The sequence below is a fragment of the Anolis sagrei genome, chromosome 5, assembly GCF_037176765.1.
Source record: "Anolis sagrei isolate rAnoSag1 chromosome 5, rAnoSag1.mat, whole genome shotgun sequence".
Taxonomy (NCBI): domain Eukaryota; kingdom Metazoa; phylum Chordata; class Lepidosauria; order Squamata; family Dactyloidae; genus Anolis; species Anolis sagrei.
Genome location: NC_090025.1, coordinates 93,961,892 through 93,977,994, shown reverse-complemented (window position 1 = coordinate 93,977,994; position 16,103 = coordinate 93,961,892). Strand labels below are relative to the sequence as shown.

The 16,103-nt window shown below is 43.1% G+C and overlaps 1 protein-coding gene across 1 annotated transcript in view; it reads left to right on the top strand.

Annotated features, from left to right (window-relative positions):
- The first annotated feature begins 10,299 nt into the window (after window positions 1-10,299).
- DMTF1 (cyclin D binding myb like transcription factor 1) overlaps window positions 10,300-16,103 on the top strand; it is a 70,676-nt gene continuing 64,872 nt past the window's right edge. The window contains exon 1 of the mRNA XM_060778201.2: window positions 10,300-10,403. The gene's annotated coding sequence lies outside the window, so the exon portion shown is untranslated. The remainder of the gene's footprint in view (window positions 10,404-16,103) is intronic.

Genomic DNA, 16,103 nt, shown 5'->3' with positions numbered 1-16,103 from the left:
GTCCCTACCTTATTTTCTACCTTCATGGCTATGATTCTACACTTTGTTGATTATTATTATTAACTACATTTCTATATCGCCTGTCAAGGTCAGACGCCAGCCAATTAAAGAAGTATAGTTTATTGTTCAAACAAACTCAAAACAGCCCAAAACAAAACCACAGGGCAAAAAACACTTAGTCTTCAGTGTGAAAGAGTTCAAAAAGGCAAAATAACCCACAAAATCACAATCAGAATATAACCTGGATTATCCAGAGATATAATCCGGATTAAACTCAAAATGCTTAAATTCAACTCAAACTTGCTCCGTCAAACAACAGAAGCAAAACAAACTGTAGAATGATGTTCACAGCCACTCTAGTGAGCAGCAGCCTTTCAAGGGTTGCAAAATGTAACCCGAGCCTCAAACACTGCAGGAGACGCCACGCTGAACTCCGAGGCTGGAATGCAGGAATGCAAGGAGGATGATAACGCCAGCTCCAGAAACACAGCTACAGACGTAGAAGGGAGAGTAACGCCAAACGTTGAAGTCCAGTCCAGTCCAATCCGAAGGGAAACAAATAGCTGCAAGGTCAGGTCCCAATCCAATGGAAGCTACAAGGAGCCAAAGCAACGGGGGCAATATGGCAGGTGGAGGGAGAGTCTTTTCTGATGATGGTAGTAGGCTACTGATCAGTTTTGTAAAAGTCCAGAGGAACATAGATTTCATCAGTTGTGTCATTAGTTAGGTGTGAGCTATCACTTGCCAGTAGACTGAGGATGGGGAAGGGCAATGAAGAGCAGCTGCCCCTGAGGAGAGTTGGTATGTAGGCTGCACCTTGCACTATGGAGTAGCTGAAGTCTCCTGGCCTCCTTTTCACCTCCTCCTTGCTGGCTGGTTGATGGGAAGCTTCTAACATGTGTGGGAATTACCTATTAGACAGATGGCATACTCTTTAACCTCAGCAGGCTGAAAACCAAAAGTAAGGTCATAACTGTTATAGAATTCCAATATACTGGCGATAACGTAGTTTGCGCTCATTCAGAGGAAGACCTACAAACCATTTTACACACCTTTGCAGAAATCATAGAATCATAGAGTTGGAAGAGACTTCCTGGGTCATCCAGTCCAACACCATTCCGCCAAGCAGCAGGAAAATTGCATTCAAAGCACCCACGACAGATGACCATACAGCCTCTGCTTAAAAGCCTCCAAAGAAGGTGCCTACACCACACTCCGGGGCAGAGAGTTCCACTGCTGAACAGCTCTCACAGTCATCAAGTTCTTCCTAATGTTCAGATGGAATTGCCTTTCTTGAAGCCATTGTTCCGCATCCTAGTCTCCAGGGCAGCAGAAAACAAGCTTGCTCCCTCCTCCCTATGACTTCCTCTCACGTATTTATATATGGCTATCATGTCTCCTCTCGGCCTTCTCTTCTTCAGGCTAAACATGTCCAGCTCTTTAAGCTGCTCCTCATAGGGCTTGTTCTCCAGACCCTTGATCATTTTAGTCGCCCTCCTCTGGACACATTCCAGCTTGCCAACATCTCCCTTCAATTGTGGTGCCCAGAATTGGACACAATATAACAGGTGTTAACTTATGAAAAGCTTGGCCTCGCACTGAACATTGAGAAAATCAAACTGTTCCACCAGCAGGCACAAACCAATCCCTCTGCAATGGCAGAAAACTTGAAAGAATTTGGGCAGGTAATTCTATAGCTGCAAAACATTTTTGTTACACATTAATATGTCTGTAATTATTAATCTTTGCAAGTATACAATCAAACAGAAGATATGGGCTTGGCACAAGAAAACAAGTAAAGCCATGTGCTCCAAAACAGGTATTGCTTAGCTTTTTATCAGGCTATTTTGTAATCCATTCTGTCAAGTCTAAAATATGTGGGGATCATGTTTATAAGATATGATAAAACCGATCAACTTTGTGTTCAAGCCTTTGAATACTTTTTTTCCTGTTGTCAGCCCCATTCTTTTCATAAATGTACACTTCTGATTCTATATTACTGTATTTCTTCAATTGTAAGATGCCATTGATTGAAAGATGCACCCTAATTTTAGTACAACCAACAACAACAAAAATACAAAGATACACCAGAGATTCTAAGATGTACCCTGTTTTTATATAAGTTTATAAAGGAAAAATCTTGATAAAATAGTGAAGAGTAGTAACATCACACTGGCAACGAAGATCCACATAGTTAAAGCAATTGTATTCCCTTTAGTCACCTATGGATTTGAGAGCTGGACCATAGGGAAGGCTGAGCAAAGGAAGTTAGATGCTTTTGAACTATGGCGTTGGAGGAAAGTTCTGAGAGTGCCTTGGACTGCGAGAAGATCCAACCAGTCCATACTTCAGGAAATAAACCTCGACTGCTCATTGGAGGGAAGGGATGTTAGAGGCAAAGATGAAGTCCTTTGGCCACATCATGAGAAGGAAAGCTTAGAGAAGACAATTATGCTGGGGAAAATGGAAGGAAAAAGGAAGAGGGGCCGACCAAGGGCAAGATGGATGGATGGCATCCTTGAAGTGACTGGATTGACCTTGAAGGAGCTGGAGGCGGTGATGGCCGACAGGGAGTTCTGGCGTGGGCTGGTCCATGAGGTCACGAAGAGTCGGAAACGACTGAATGAATGAATGAACAACAACATAAAGTAAAACAAGTGCATTTTAGAACTGAAAAAATATAGTGTATTCCCTCAATATGAAACTAATACAGAGTACATTGGAATGTAAACCTTTTACAACTCTGGGGAAGTGTTTTTAAATTTTTCTATATTCATATACTGGCCCTTGTTGGTCTTAGAAAACTATGTCTTGATTTAAGTCGTTGGCGTGCTGGCTGATACCCAAACAGGGGATGAGCTGGAGATGTCTCTGCCTTTATCCTTTCACTATTGGCTGCTACTTCCCGGCGGATGTCAGGTGGTGCAATACCAGCTAAGCAGTGTAATTTCTCCAGTCGTGTAGGGCGCAGACACCCTGTGATAATGCGGCATGTCTCATTAAGAGCCACATCCACTGTTTTAGTGTGGTGAGATGTGTTCCACACTGGGCATGCATACTCAGCAGCAGGGTAGCAAGGGCAGATGTCTTCACTGTGTCTGGTTGTGATCCCCAGGTTGTGCCAGTAAGCTTTCGTGTGATATTGTTTCTAGCACCCACTTTTTGATTGATATTCAGGCAGTGCTTCTTGTAAGTCAGGGCATGGTCCAGAGTGACTCCCAGGTATTTGGGTGCGCTGCAATGCTCCAGTGGGATTCCTTCCCAGGTGATCCTCAGAGCTCGGGATGCTTGTCTGTTCTTTAGATGAAAAGCACGTCTGTGTTTTAGATGGATTAGGGATAAGCTGGTTTTCCCTGTATAGGCAGTTAAGAGCACCTAGAGCTTCGGAGATCAACAGAGACACTTGCTGGAACACCTCAGCTAGCAAGAGTCCAAAAGTGGCAGGCTCAAACCCAGAGCTTCAATCAATGGCTGATACCCAATGAGAGACTCCCCCATGGGCACACAGAAAACTGGGCAACTTGGAAGGCGCTGAACAGACTGCGCTCTGGCACCACGAGATGCAAAGCCAACCTTCAGAAATGGGGCTACAAAGTGGAATCCATGACATGTGAGTGTGGAGAAGACCATAGACCACCTACTGCAATGCAACCTGAGCCCTGCCACATGGAGGACCTTCTTGCAGTAACACCAGAGGCACTCCAAGTGGCCAGCTACTGGTCAAAGGACATTTAAACAACTACCAAGCTTGCAAACTCTGTGTCTTTTGTATGTTTGTTGTTTGTTCTGTCAAAAATATAATACAACTGTTCGGTTGCCTGACATGATAAATAATTAAATACTGGCCTTTTGTCCAAGGATGAAAAAGAACCTTGATAATTTGTGGACAGAAATCACACTTATTACTTACCAAGTGTTTGTCTGCCCTGAAGCCAATGAAATTACTGGTACATCTTAAAACACATCTGCTGTTGTTGTTCTGCATTGCAATGGAAATTTAGTAAAGGAGAACACATTGTTTTCAGAAAAACTTATTAACCTCTGTAGATCAGGAGTCCTCAAACTAAGGCCTGGGGGCCAAATATGGCCCTCCAAGGTCATTTACCCGGCCCTCGCTCAGGGTCAACCTGTCTAAAATGACTTGAAAGCAGACAACAACCACAACAATCCTATCTCATCAGCCAAAAGCAGGTCCACACTTCCCATTAAAATACTAATATATTTATATTTAATAATAATAATAATAATAATAATATAATAACACTTTATTTGTACCCCGCTACCATCTTCCCAAGGGACTCGGTGCAGCTTACATGAGGCCGAGTCCAAATACAACAATACAAACAATTAAACACATAGACAATAAGACAATACAAGCACAAACACATAGACAATAAGATAAACAACATTATCAATAAAATAACACATAATTAAAAACAGTGGGAAGGCCAAATGTTAAGTTAAAATTGGAAATAATGCTGGGACATGAACAGAAGGTGATACTGGTGTTTGTGGAAGGGCATACGAGCAGACTTAAAGAAATGTAAAGTGCTTTGGAGGACAAAGTGCTATGGGGTCATTATTCCGGGAAGGCACACTGGAACAACCACGTCTACAAGTTCCTCCTGAAGACTGCCAAAGTTGGAGCCTATCTGAGGTCTTTAGGGAGTGAGTTCCAGAGTCGAGGGGCCACCACCGAAAAGGCCCTCTCTCTCATCCCCACCAATCGTGCCTGCGATGCTGGTGGGATCGAGAGCAGGGCCTCCCCGGATGATCGAAGGGATCATGTGGGTTCGTATACAGAGATGCGATCATGCAGGTAGGCGGCTCCCAAACCGTTCAGGGCTTTGTAGGTAAGAACCTGCACCTTGAATTGGGTCTGGTAGATGAATGGCAGCCAGTGGAGCTCCTTGAACAGGAGGGTTGACCTCTCTCTGTAAGGAGCCCCAGTTAACAACCTGGCTGCCGCCCGTTGGATCATCTGAAATTTCCGGGCCATTTTCAAGGGCAGCCCCACATAGAGTGCATTGCAGTAATCCAGTCTATTTGTTAACATTGTTCTTCATTTTAATAATTGTATTGTTTTTAAGTGTTTTTTGCACTACAAATAAGATGTGCAGTGTGCACAGGAATTCATTCATGTTTTTTCCAAATTATAATCCGGCCCTCCAACAGTTTGAGGGACTGTGACCTGGCCCTCTGTTTAAAAGGTTTGAGGACTCCCACTAAAGGTCTTGGATTTCTGAATATGCCATAGCCACAGGTTGGAAAACACATGAGATTTTTCAGTCTTCTTCAAGAAACACTTTACATAATAGTGCTGAAAAACTCCTCAGATTCTCACCCCAGCAGAGCAAGACATAAATGTGAACAACAGAGACACCTGGTGGCTGTAAAGATTCAAACAGGAAAAACAATATTTAAAAAGCTTGAGTGCCACCTATGTTATACACTGGATTTGTGTTGCAAAATGATGCATGTCTAAAGAGGGTGTCACCAACATGAAATGTTCAGAAAGCTCTGTTCTAAGTCATCATCCCCTTATCTCTCCATCACTTCCCCCACTTTTAGGGAAATAATAAAAAGCATTCTTCCTGGGTCTTATTTTGTCTCATTCTTTCCGGATTAAAGCACAAAAAAGCTTTGAGCTACTTTTTCTGTGTGTTTTAGAAGCTTTGAAAACATTTAGAAAGAAAATATAGGGAGAAAGAGGGGAAAAACAAAAAATATTATTAGTATTATCATTTACATGTACATAACAACATATTATTATGTATTGTCGAAGGCTTTCATGGCCGGAATCACTGGGTTGTTGTAGGTTTTTTCGGGCTATATGGCCATGGTTTAGAGGCATTCTCTCCTGACGTTTCGCCTGCATCTATGGCAAGCATCCTCAGAGGTAGTGAGGTCTGGTGGAACTAGGAAAAAGGGTTTATATATACACAAGCATGTGGACAATTTCCACAGAAAGAAGGAAACCATGAAAATGAACAAAATCTGGCTACCAGTATTTAAAAAAACCTCTAAAATTACAACAGCAAAACAGCAGAGAGGAAACAAACAAGGGCATCTAATCACCTCTCAACAGAAGATTGCCCCAGGCACTGCCAGGCCAGCAAATGCTAATCAAGGTGGTCAGTTGAAACATTCACACCTAGCTCCAGCAGACAAGAGTCCTTTCTCCCACCCTGGTCATTCCACAGATATATAAACTCATTTTCCTAATTCCAACAGACCTCACTACCTCTGAGGATGCTTGCCATAGAAGCAGGTGAAACGTCAGGGGGAAATGCCTCTAGAACATGGCCATATAGATCGAAAAAACCTACAACAACCCAGTACCTAAATTTCCTACTTGCCAGATGCAACTGGCTTTCGGGCTGCAAAGGTCAACAGCAAGCTACACAAATTGGTCGGAAACTCACTCCAACCTGGGCTGGCTTTGAACTCATGACCTTTTGGTCAGTAGTGATCTTAATGTAGCTGAAATCTGGATTCTCTCTCTGCTGAAGGAATGAAGCATAATGGCCACAACTTTGTTCGTACCACCATGCCAACACTACTTGCCACTCCTGTTGGAAAAGCCACTAGAATCATAGAATCATAGAATCAAAGAGTTGGAAGAGACCTCATGGGCCATCCAGTCCAACCCCCTGCCAAGAAGCAGGAATATTGCATTCAAATCACTAAACTCTATATATCTAATATAATATAACATTATTATACTATTTAACACAAGATTTGTTCCTTATAAATGTCATTTCCCAATTGGTTCCATCATAGAAAAACATGGGGAAAGTCAATTAAACTGTCCAAACTTTGTTTTTGTGGGAAATCCTACAGCACATATTGGTCTAGTTCAGTGTTTCTCAACCCTGGGGGGGGGGGGGGGGTCACGAGAGGATGTCAGGGGGGTCGCCAAAGACCATCAGAAAACACAGTATTTTCTGTTGGTTATGGGGGTTCTGTGTGGAAAGTTTGGCCCAATTCTATTGTTGGTGGGGTTCAGAATGCTTTTTAATTGTAGGTTACAGCAACTACAACTCCCAAATGTCAAGGTTTATTTTCCCCAACCTCCTCCAGCGTTCAAATTTGGGCATATTGAATATTTGTGCCAAGTTTGGTCTACATTGTTTGAGTCCACAGTGCTCTCTGAATGTAGGTGAACTACAATTCCCAAACTCAAGGTCAATGCCTATCAACCCTTATTGTTTTTTCTGTTGGTTATGGGAGTTCTGTGAGCCTGGTTGGTTCAATTCCATCATTGATGGAGTTCAGAATGCTCTTTGATTGTAGGTGAACTATAAATCCCAGTAACTACAACTCCCGAATGACAAAATCATGATTTTTTGAGTGATGGTCACTCCTTGTGTTGTGAGACATTTTGTTGCCAAATTTGGTGTGATTTCGTTCATTGGTTCTTTTGTTTTTAAGGTACTCATTATGCACAGAGCATTTATATATATATAAAGATAATATATCTAATATAATATAACATTAGGTTCTTGTGGGTTTTTTCGGGCTATAGGGCCATGTTCTAGAGGCATTTCTCCTGACGTTTCGCCTGCATCTATGGCAAGCATTCTCAGAGGTAGTGAGGTCTGTTGGAAATAGGATAATGGGGTTATTTATCTGTGGAATGGCTGGTGTGGGGCAAAGAGTTCTTCTCTGCTGGAGCTAGGTGTGAATGTTTCAGCTGATCACCTTCACCTTCATCACCTGCCTGAGCCTGGGAAAACCTTTTGTTGAGAGGTGTTAAGATGTGCCTGGTTGTTTCCTCTCTGCTGTTTTGCTGTTGTAATTTTAGAGTTTTTTAATACTGGTAGCCAGATTTTGTTCATTTTCATGGTTTCCTCCTTTCTGTTGAAATTGTCCACATGCTTGTGGATTTCAGTGGCTTCTCTGTGTAGTCTGACATGGAGGTTGTGAGAGTGGTCCAGCATTTCTGTGTTCTCAAATAATATGCTGTGTCCAGGCTGGTTCATCAGGTGCTCTGCTATGGCTGACTTCTCTGGTTGAAGTAGTCTGCAGTGCCTTTCATGTTCCTTGATTCGTGTTTGGGCGATGCTGCGTTTGGTGGTCCCTATGTAGACTTGTCCACAGCTGCAGGGTATACGGTAGACTCCTGCAGAGGTGAGAGGATCCCTCTTGTCCTTTGCTGAACGAAGCATTTGTAGATTGTTTGTATGTTGTGTTTCCTCATCAGCTTCCCTATGCGGTCAGTGGTTCCCTTGATGTATGGCAGGAACACTTTTCCTCTTGGTGGATCTTCATCTTTACTCTCGTGGCTTGTTCTTGGTCTTGCAGCTCTTCTGATGTCTGAGGTGGAGTATCCATTGGCCTGGAGAGCCCAGTTGAGGTGGTTCAGTTCATCTTGGAGGAGGTGGGGTTCACAGATCCTTTTTGCACGGTCTGCCAAGGCTTTAATGGTGCTTCTTTTTTGACTTGGGTGATGGTTAGATGATGGTTGGATATATTCCAGCCATGAAAGCCTTCGACAATACAAAGTTAATAATAAATAAATAAATAATCACCCAAGCCAAAAAAGAAGCACCATTAAAGCCTTGGCAGACCGTGCAAAAAGAATCTGCGAACCCCACCTCCTCCAAGATGAACTGAACCATCTCAACTGGGCTCTCCAGGCCAATGGATACTCCACCTCAGACATCAGAAGAGCCACAAGACCAAGAACAAGCCACAAGAGTAAAGATGAAGATCCACACAGAGGAAAGGTGTTCCTGCCATACATCAAGGGAACCACTGACCGCATAGGGAAGCTGATGAGGAAACACAACATACAAACAATCTACAAACCAACCAAGAAAATCCAAGAAATGCTACGTTCAGCAAAGAGGGAGGGATCCTCTCATTTCTACAGGAGTCTACCGTATACCATGCAGCTGTGGACAAGTCTACATAGGGACCACCAAACGCAGCGCCCAGACACGCATCAAGGAACATGAAAGGCACTGCAGACTACTTCAACCAGAGAAGTCAGCCATAGCAGAGCACCTGATGAACCAGCCTGGACACAGCATATTATTTGAGAACACAGAAATGCTGGTCCACACCAACAACCTCCATGTCAGACTACACAGAGAAGCCATTGAAATCCACAAGCATGTGGACAATTTCAACAGAAAGGAAGAGACCATGAAAATGAACAAAATCTGGCTACCAGTATTAAAAAACTCTAAAATTATAACAGCTAAACAGCAGAGAGGAAACAACCAGGCACATTTTAACACCTCTCAACAAAAGGTTTTCCCAGGCTCAGGCAGGCCTTCAAATGCTAATGAAGGTGATCAACTGAAACATTCACACCTAACTGCAGCAGGGAAGAGCTCCTTGCCCCACCCCAGCCATTTATTTATTTATTTAGAGGATTTCTATACCGGCCTTCTCAACCTCGACGAGGGACTCAGGTCGGTTTACAGTACATATCAAATACAATCAGATAAAACAGCAAATACAACTCATTACATATTAAAATAGTACAACTCAGTACAATAAAACCTCATCATTACATCATTAAAGTTTCCTACGCCAAATCGTCAATCCAGTCATGGTCATAATCATATTCATAGTCGCAGTTCATCATAATCCATCACAGGGAAGGTTCCAGGTTCAGTCTTTGAATGCCGCATTCCAGAGCCATGTTTTTAACGATTTCCTGAATGCCAGGAGGGAGGGGGCAGATCTAACCTCTAGTGGGAGGGAGTTCCAAAGCCGGGGAGCCACCACCGAGAAGGCCCTGTCTCTCGTCCCCACCAACCGTGATTGTGAGGGTGCTGGGACCGAGAGCAGGGGCCCCCCGGAAGATCTTAGTAGCCTTGATGGCTCATAGGGGAGAATCCGTTCGGACAGGTAAACTGGGCCAGAGCCATTCCACAGATATATAAACCCATTTTTCCTACTTCCAACAGACCTCACACCTTTGAGGATGCTTGCCATAGATGCAGGCGAAACGTCAGGAGAAATGCCTCTAGAACATGGCTCTATAGCCCGAAAAAACCCATAAGAACCTAAATAATAAGCTGTCCAAACTTTGTTTTTGTGGGATATTTTGCTCTATTTTTGCATATTTTGCTCTAGTTTTGCCATGAGCATCTCATAGACTCAATTCACAGGGATCAACCAATGGCAACAGGCACGACCTGGGAATTCTTTCCCGCCCCGCGAACAGCTCTACCCAGCGCGCGACGTTTGTGGCGCCGGCGCCTCAGCGGAAGTCGCGGGCACTTCCTGGCCGTGCTGTGCTGGCTTGTCCCCGGCCCCACCCCCTCGTCCTAGGCCCCGCCCCCTTTCTCCTCCTCCCTCCGCGCTGCTGCGGCTGCCGCTTCCATCCTGGTATTTCGGAGCCTCCATCCTGGTTTCTCAAGTGCCCGGACCCAAAACAGGAAGTAAGTGATTCGCGCGGCGGTTGGCTGGGCTGCGGCAGGGCCTGGCTGCTGGCGAAGGGGAGGCCGCCTCTGTGGAGCCGGGAAGCCGCCTCGAGGCCCAGGAAAGCAGGCTTCGGGCCTGGAGGGGCTGGCAAGGCCTGCGCCAAGGAGGGGCGGCGGGAGGGCGTCGGGATAGGCGTCTCTCTGGCCCCCTCAGCCCTGACCCTTCACCTTCTCCTCGCCGGCCTCGGTTGGGAAGATTCAAGGGACGACGTTCCCTCATTCACCCCCTTCATAGATAGCCAGACCTTTGCTTTTTCTCTTGGCCTGACGGAAGGCATCCTGGGTTTACTCGTGGGTTATTGCGGGTGGGTGTGTGTATATCTATATCTATATATATGTCCGCCTCGGTATTTTTTCGTATTATATTATTTATATAATATAATATACCAAGGCAGTATAATGGGATTTTTCTGAATATATATATATATATATATATATATATATACACATACACACACATATAAGCAAGAATGCTATATATATAATGTTATATAATATACTATGAAAAGATACCAAGGTGGATGCAGATATATAAATTATATAAATAATATAACATAATTTATATATCTGCATCCACCTTGGTATCTTTTCATAGTATATTATATAACATTATATATATAGCATTCTTGCTTAAACTCGTGCGCTAGCTGCGCCCGTACCTTGGGAAGTCTGACTTGGCCACGGTAGTCCACACTCTGGTTACATCCCGCTTAGACTACTGCAACGCTCTACGTGGGGTTGCCCTTGAAGACTGCTCGGAAGCTTCAAATGGTCCAACGTTGGGCAGCCAGATTGCTGACAGGAGCGGCACTCAGGGAGCACACCACTCCTCTGCTGCTCCAGCTCCACTGGCTGCCAATCTGCTAACGGGCACAATTCAAGGTGCTGGCTTTAGCCTATAAAGCCCTAAACGGTTCTGGCCCTACTTACCTCTCCGAACGCATCTTCTCCTATGAACCAACTAGGACATTAAGATCGTCTGGGGAGGCCCTGCTCTCGGTCCCGCCCGCATCGCAGGCGCGGTTGGCGGGGACGAGAGACAGGGCCTTCTCGGTGGTGGCCCCTCAGCTGTGGAACGCCCTACCTGTGGACATCAGACAGGCCCCTTCACTGCTGGCATTCCGGAGGAAGGTCAAGACTTGGCTTTACGAACAAGCGTTTGGCTAAATAGTGCAATGAAATACAGTAAGATGGTACAACTGAACATAGGAATTGGTATAAAGGATTATGATTACGGATTCTGATTTGTTTGCTGAGGCGCACGTCTATGATAATGATTGTTTTTGACTTGATATGTTTTGTATAACTGTGTTTTTAATTGCCTTTTGATGTTATTGTGTTAATCTTTACTGTGTAAACCGCCTTGAGTCGCCATTTCGGCTGAGAAAGGCGGTATAGAAGTAAAGCAAATAAATAAATAAAATATGTGTGTGTATATATATCCGCCTTTTGTGTATGTGTGTGTGTATATATATATATATATATATATTCAGAAAAATCCCATTATACTGCCTTGGTATCTATATATACAGGGTTAGTCAAAATGCATAGGCCAATAAGCCATTCAATTGAATGGCTTATTGGCCTATGCATTTTGACTAACCCTGTATATATATATATATATATATATATATATATATATATATATATCTGGAAAGAAACCAAGGCAGTATGTGTGTGTGTGTGTATATTATATATATATCTATATATCTATCTGATATATAGATATATATATCTCTTTCTGATATATATATATATATATATATATCTGGAAAGATACCAAGGCAGACAGATATATATATATATATATATATATATGGCAGATATGTGTGTGTGTGTGTTAAATGTAATATATATATATAGAGAGAGAGAGAGAGAACACACGCATACATATATATATATATATATATCTGCCTGCCTTGGTATCTTTCTGATATATATATCTGCCATGTTATCTTTCCATTCTCTCTCTCTCTCTCTCTCTATATATATATATATTTATAAATGCTCTGTGCGTAATGAGTACCTTAAAAACAAAAGAACCAATGAACGAAATCACACCAAATTTGGCCACCCCTAAAGAAGGGCAATGATATGTTGCATGTTCCAGGGTGTGCAAACCAGACAATCTCCACATCAACACTCGCAAAGAAACAGGAAGAAATACTTTTTACCCATAAGCATAAAGACATTACATATATTAGAAACCAACTCTTTCTCATTACTTTATTTTCCAGATCACCAGACTGGGCAACAGCAATGCATGGCAGGGGACCCCTAGTATATGTGTGTGTGTTAAATGTAATATATATATATATAGAGAGAGAGAGAGAGAGAGAGAGAGAACACACGCACACATATATATCTGCCATGGTATCTTCTCTCTCTCTCTCTCTCTCTCTCTATATATATATATATATCAGAAAGATACCCAGGCAGATAGATAGATATAAATATGTTAAATCAGGGGTCCTCAAACTTTTTAAACAGAGGGCCAGGTCACAGTCCCTCAAACTGTTGGAGGGCCGGATTATAATTTGAAAAAAAAATGACTGAATTCCTATGCACACTGCACAAATCTTATTTGTAGTGCAAAAAATACTTAAAAACAATACAATAATTAAAATGAAGAACAATCCAGAGTTGAGGGGCAGCCACCAAGAATATATACGGTTCAGGTCCTACCTACCTACATGACTGCATTCCCCCCTGTGAACTTGTGTGGGCTCTGAGATTGGCCGGAGGGACCCTCCTCTTGGTCCCACCTCAGTCTCAAGTATGGTTGGTGGGGACGAGGGAGAGGGCCCTCTCGGGCCTTCCAAGGAGGTTGGAAGGAAGAGATGTCAAGGAATGTTTCACTGTGTCGATAAGTAGTCTCTGGGTGTGTCTACACCACATAGCTCAGTGCTATTGAATCCTGGGTGTTGTCACTTTAATGGGGTGGCAGCACTCTTGGGCAGAGAAAGTTAAAGACCTTATAAAAGCACAACTCCTATGATTCCATAGCCATTGAACCATGGCAGTTAACGTGGTGTCAAACTGCATTCATTCTACAGTTAGATGCACCCTCTGCATAAGAAGACCACGGGGAAAGAGTTGGAAAGGTAAATGTCAGGTCTGGCCCATCAACTGTATTGTCCCCCCCCCCCTTTTTTTTTTTTAACGTCTTCATGAATCTGCTAGGAGAGATTTAACTCCAACACACTCCAGTGTTTTGGAGTTAAATGCCATCTATACCCAGATGACGTTCAACTCGTATCACTTGTTTCCACCTGCTTTTAAGGAGGCTGTTCAGGTCCTGAACTGTTGCTTGGATGTTGTGACGATCTGGATGAGGTCAAACAAATGGAAACTGAATCCAGGCAAGACTCCTGTTCAGTCTGAAGGCCAAACAGGGTATAGGTTACAGCCTGTGCTGGATGGGGTTACACTCCCCCTGAAGAGGCAGGTTCACAGCTTGGTAGTTCTGGATTCATCACTGAGCCTGGAACCCCAGGTTTCAGCAATTGCTGGAGGAAGGGGGGGTTGCACAATTAAAACTTGTGCGCCAGTTGTGCCCATACCTTGGGAAGTCATACTTGGCCACAGTGGTCCACACTCTTGTTACATCCCAAATAGACTACTGCAGTGTGCTTTACATGGGGTTGCCTTTGAAGCTTCAAGTGCTCCAATGGGTGGTAGACAGGTTCCTAACTGGAGCGGTGTACAGGTAGCATACAATCCCCCTGTTACATCAGCTCCACTGGCTGCCAGTCTGCTACTGAGCACAATTCAAAGTGCTGGCATTAGCCTATAAAGCCCTAAATGGTTCCTGCCCTACTTACCTGTCTGAACATAACTCTCTCTATGACCCATCTTGGAGATTAACCGCAGGCGCAGTTGGTGGGGACGAGAGACAGGGCCTTCTCAGTGGTGGCCCCTTGACTGGAACTCCCTCCAAGTGATATTAGATCAGTCCCCTCCCTCCTGGCCTTCAGAAAGAAATTAAAAAATGTGGCTATGGGACCAAGCAATTAGATAGTAATTGTAGTGCAATAAATTGATATGGAATATTTGCAATGACAACTGGAATGGCTTCGGATTATGTTCTTGGACTGCATGCTTTTGATAATTGGCATAATGTTTAGATTTTTTGATTCTTTGGTTTTAATGTAAATGTTTGTTTTAATTGTATGATTTTTTTATGGCGTATGTGTAAAGCCGCTCTGAGTCTCCCTCGGGGTAAGAAGGGTGGGGTATAAATGTGGTAAATAAATAAATCAACCGTTGAAATGTAATGCTGCCCATTATCCCTCCTCCTCTCTCTTCTGTTCTCACCCTATACTTGCTTGTTGCTTTTCCGTATTACATAATGCCACATTAGACATTCTGCTCTCACTCTCCACACTTCCAGTTATTCTGGCATCTCTTTTTCTCCTCTTTCACGCCCCAGAAATCTTTCTTGAACAGAAGTGTATGGTAGCACTGCCAGTTCTTTTCTTTCTTCCCCCTTCTTTTCTTATGCCGTGAATACAGTGAATGCAGTGGGCCAATGTTGTTGCGATCTGCACATTGAAAGGTTAAAATGGCATATTTTCATTAACAAAAATTACAAGACTGAAGAAAATAATAGTACTACCCTCAGCCACAAAAGCAAAGTTTCTGAAGTGTAACAATTCCTTTCATATACCGCACAATTAAACAGGAGACAATGCTTTCAAACTAGGAACAGGAAAAAAAATTCAGATTTTGTTATGCAACAAGCAGCACTGCAGCCTTGTGCAATGGGAATTTAAGTTCTCACCCACCATATCAAAATCAGAAAGATTGCTTAGTGTACATTTGTGAAATAACTGACTACATTAACAACGGTACACAATTCTTTTTTTTTCTTTTTTTTTGCACTAACATAATGCCCCAACAAGGTTTTGTCCATACATTGTTGAATTGTTTCTTTATTTTATGTCCACGGCCCACTAAACGGTTGGTCTCAATCTGCATTCACTCCTTGGGAAATGAATGCATCAGCATCACATCTAATTGTTGGACTGGATTTCTAATGTGTGCTGAGCAGCATTAATGTGAAGGTTTCCTTTCCCTTCCTGTCCCAGTGGTCTAGGACTTCTCTCCCACAATCCCCCAAACATCTGTATCCCATTAGCCCCTCGTAACAGCAAACTCTGGGGGCAATACAAAGGCTGACATTATAGCATGAATATTTGAATCATAGAATCAAAGAGTTGGAAGAGACCTCATGGGCCATCCAGTCCAACCCCCTGCCAAGAAGCAGGAATATTGCATTCAAATCAAAGTTATCTTGTGTATCAGAACTGCTGATACACTGCTGACATTCTGGGTAGCACTCCCTTTGAAATGCTAGGTTTGTTGTTTGGGTGTATTGCTGGAATTGGCTTTACTCCAGATTGCACTTTTATATAGTTTTTATTGAGGTACCAGCTAGAGGAGTGTCGTTTTTAAGAAGCAAACTCGTCGTTGTTACATCTGATTTTACAACTCATTCTGTGTAATACTACTTTTGTCCTTGTCTTTCATGACTTGAATAAAGTCCCATTCTTCTTGGTTTCTGGAAAGTCTGGACTATCTTATTTCAGCTGGAGTTTGATGCTAAATAATAGTAATAATAGCAACCCATTTTATTATATTCTGCCTTTCCCCTCA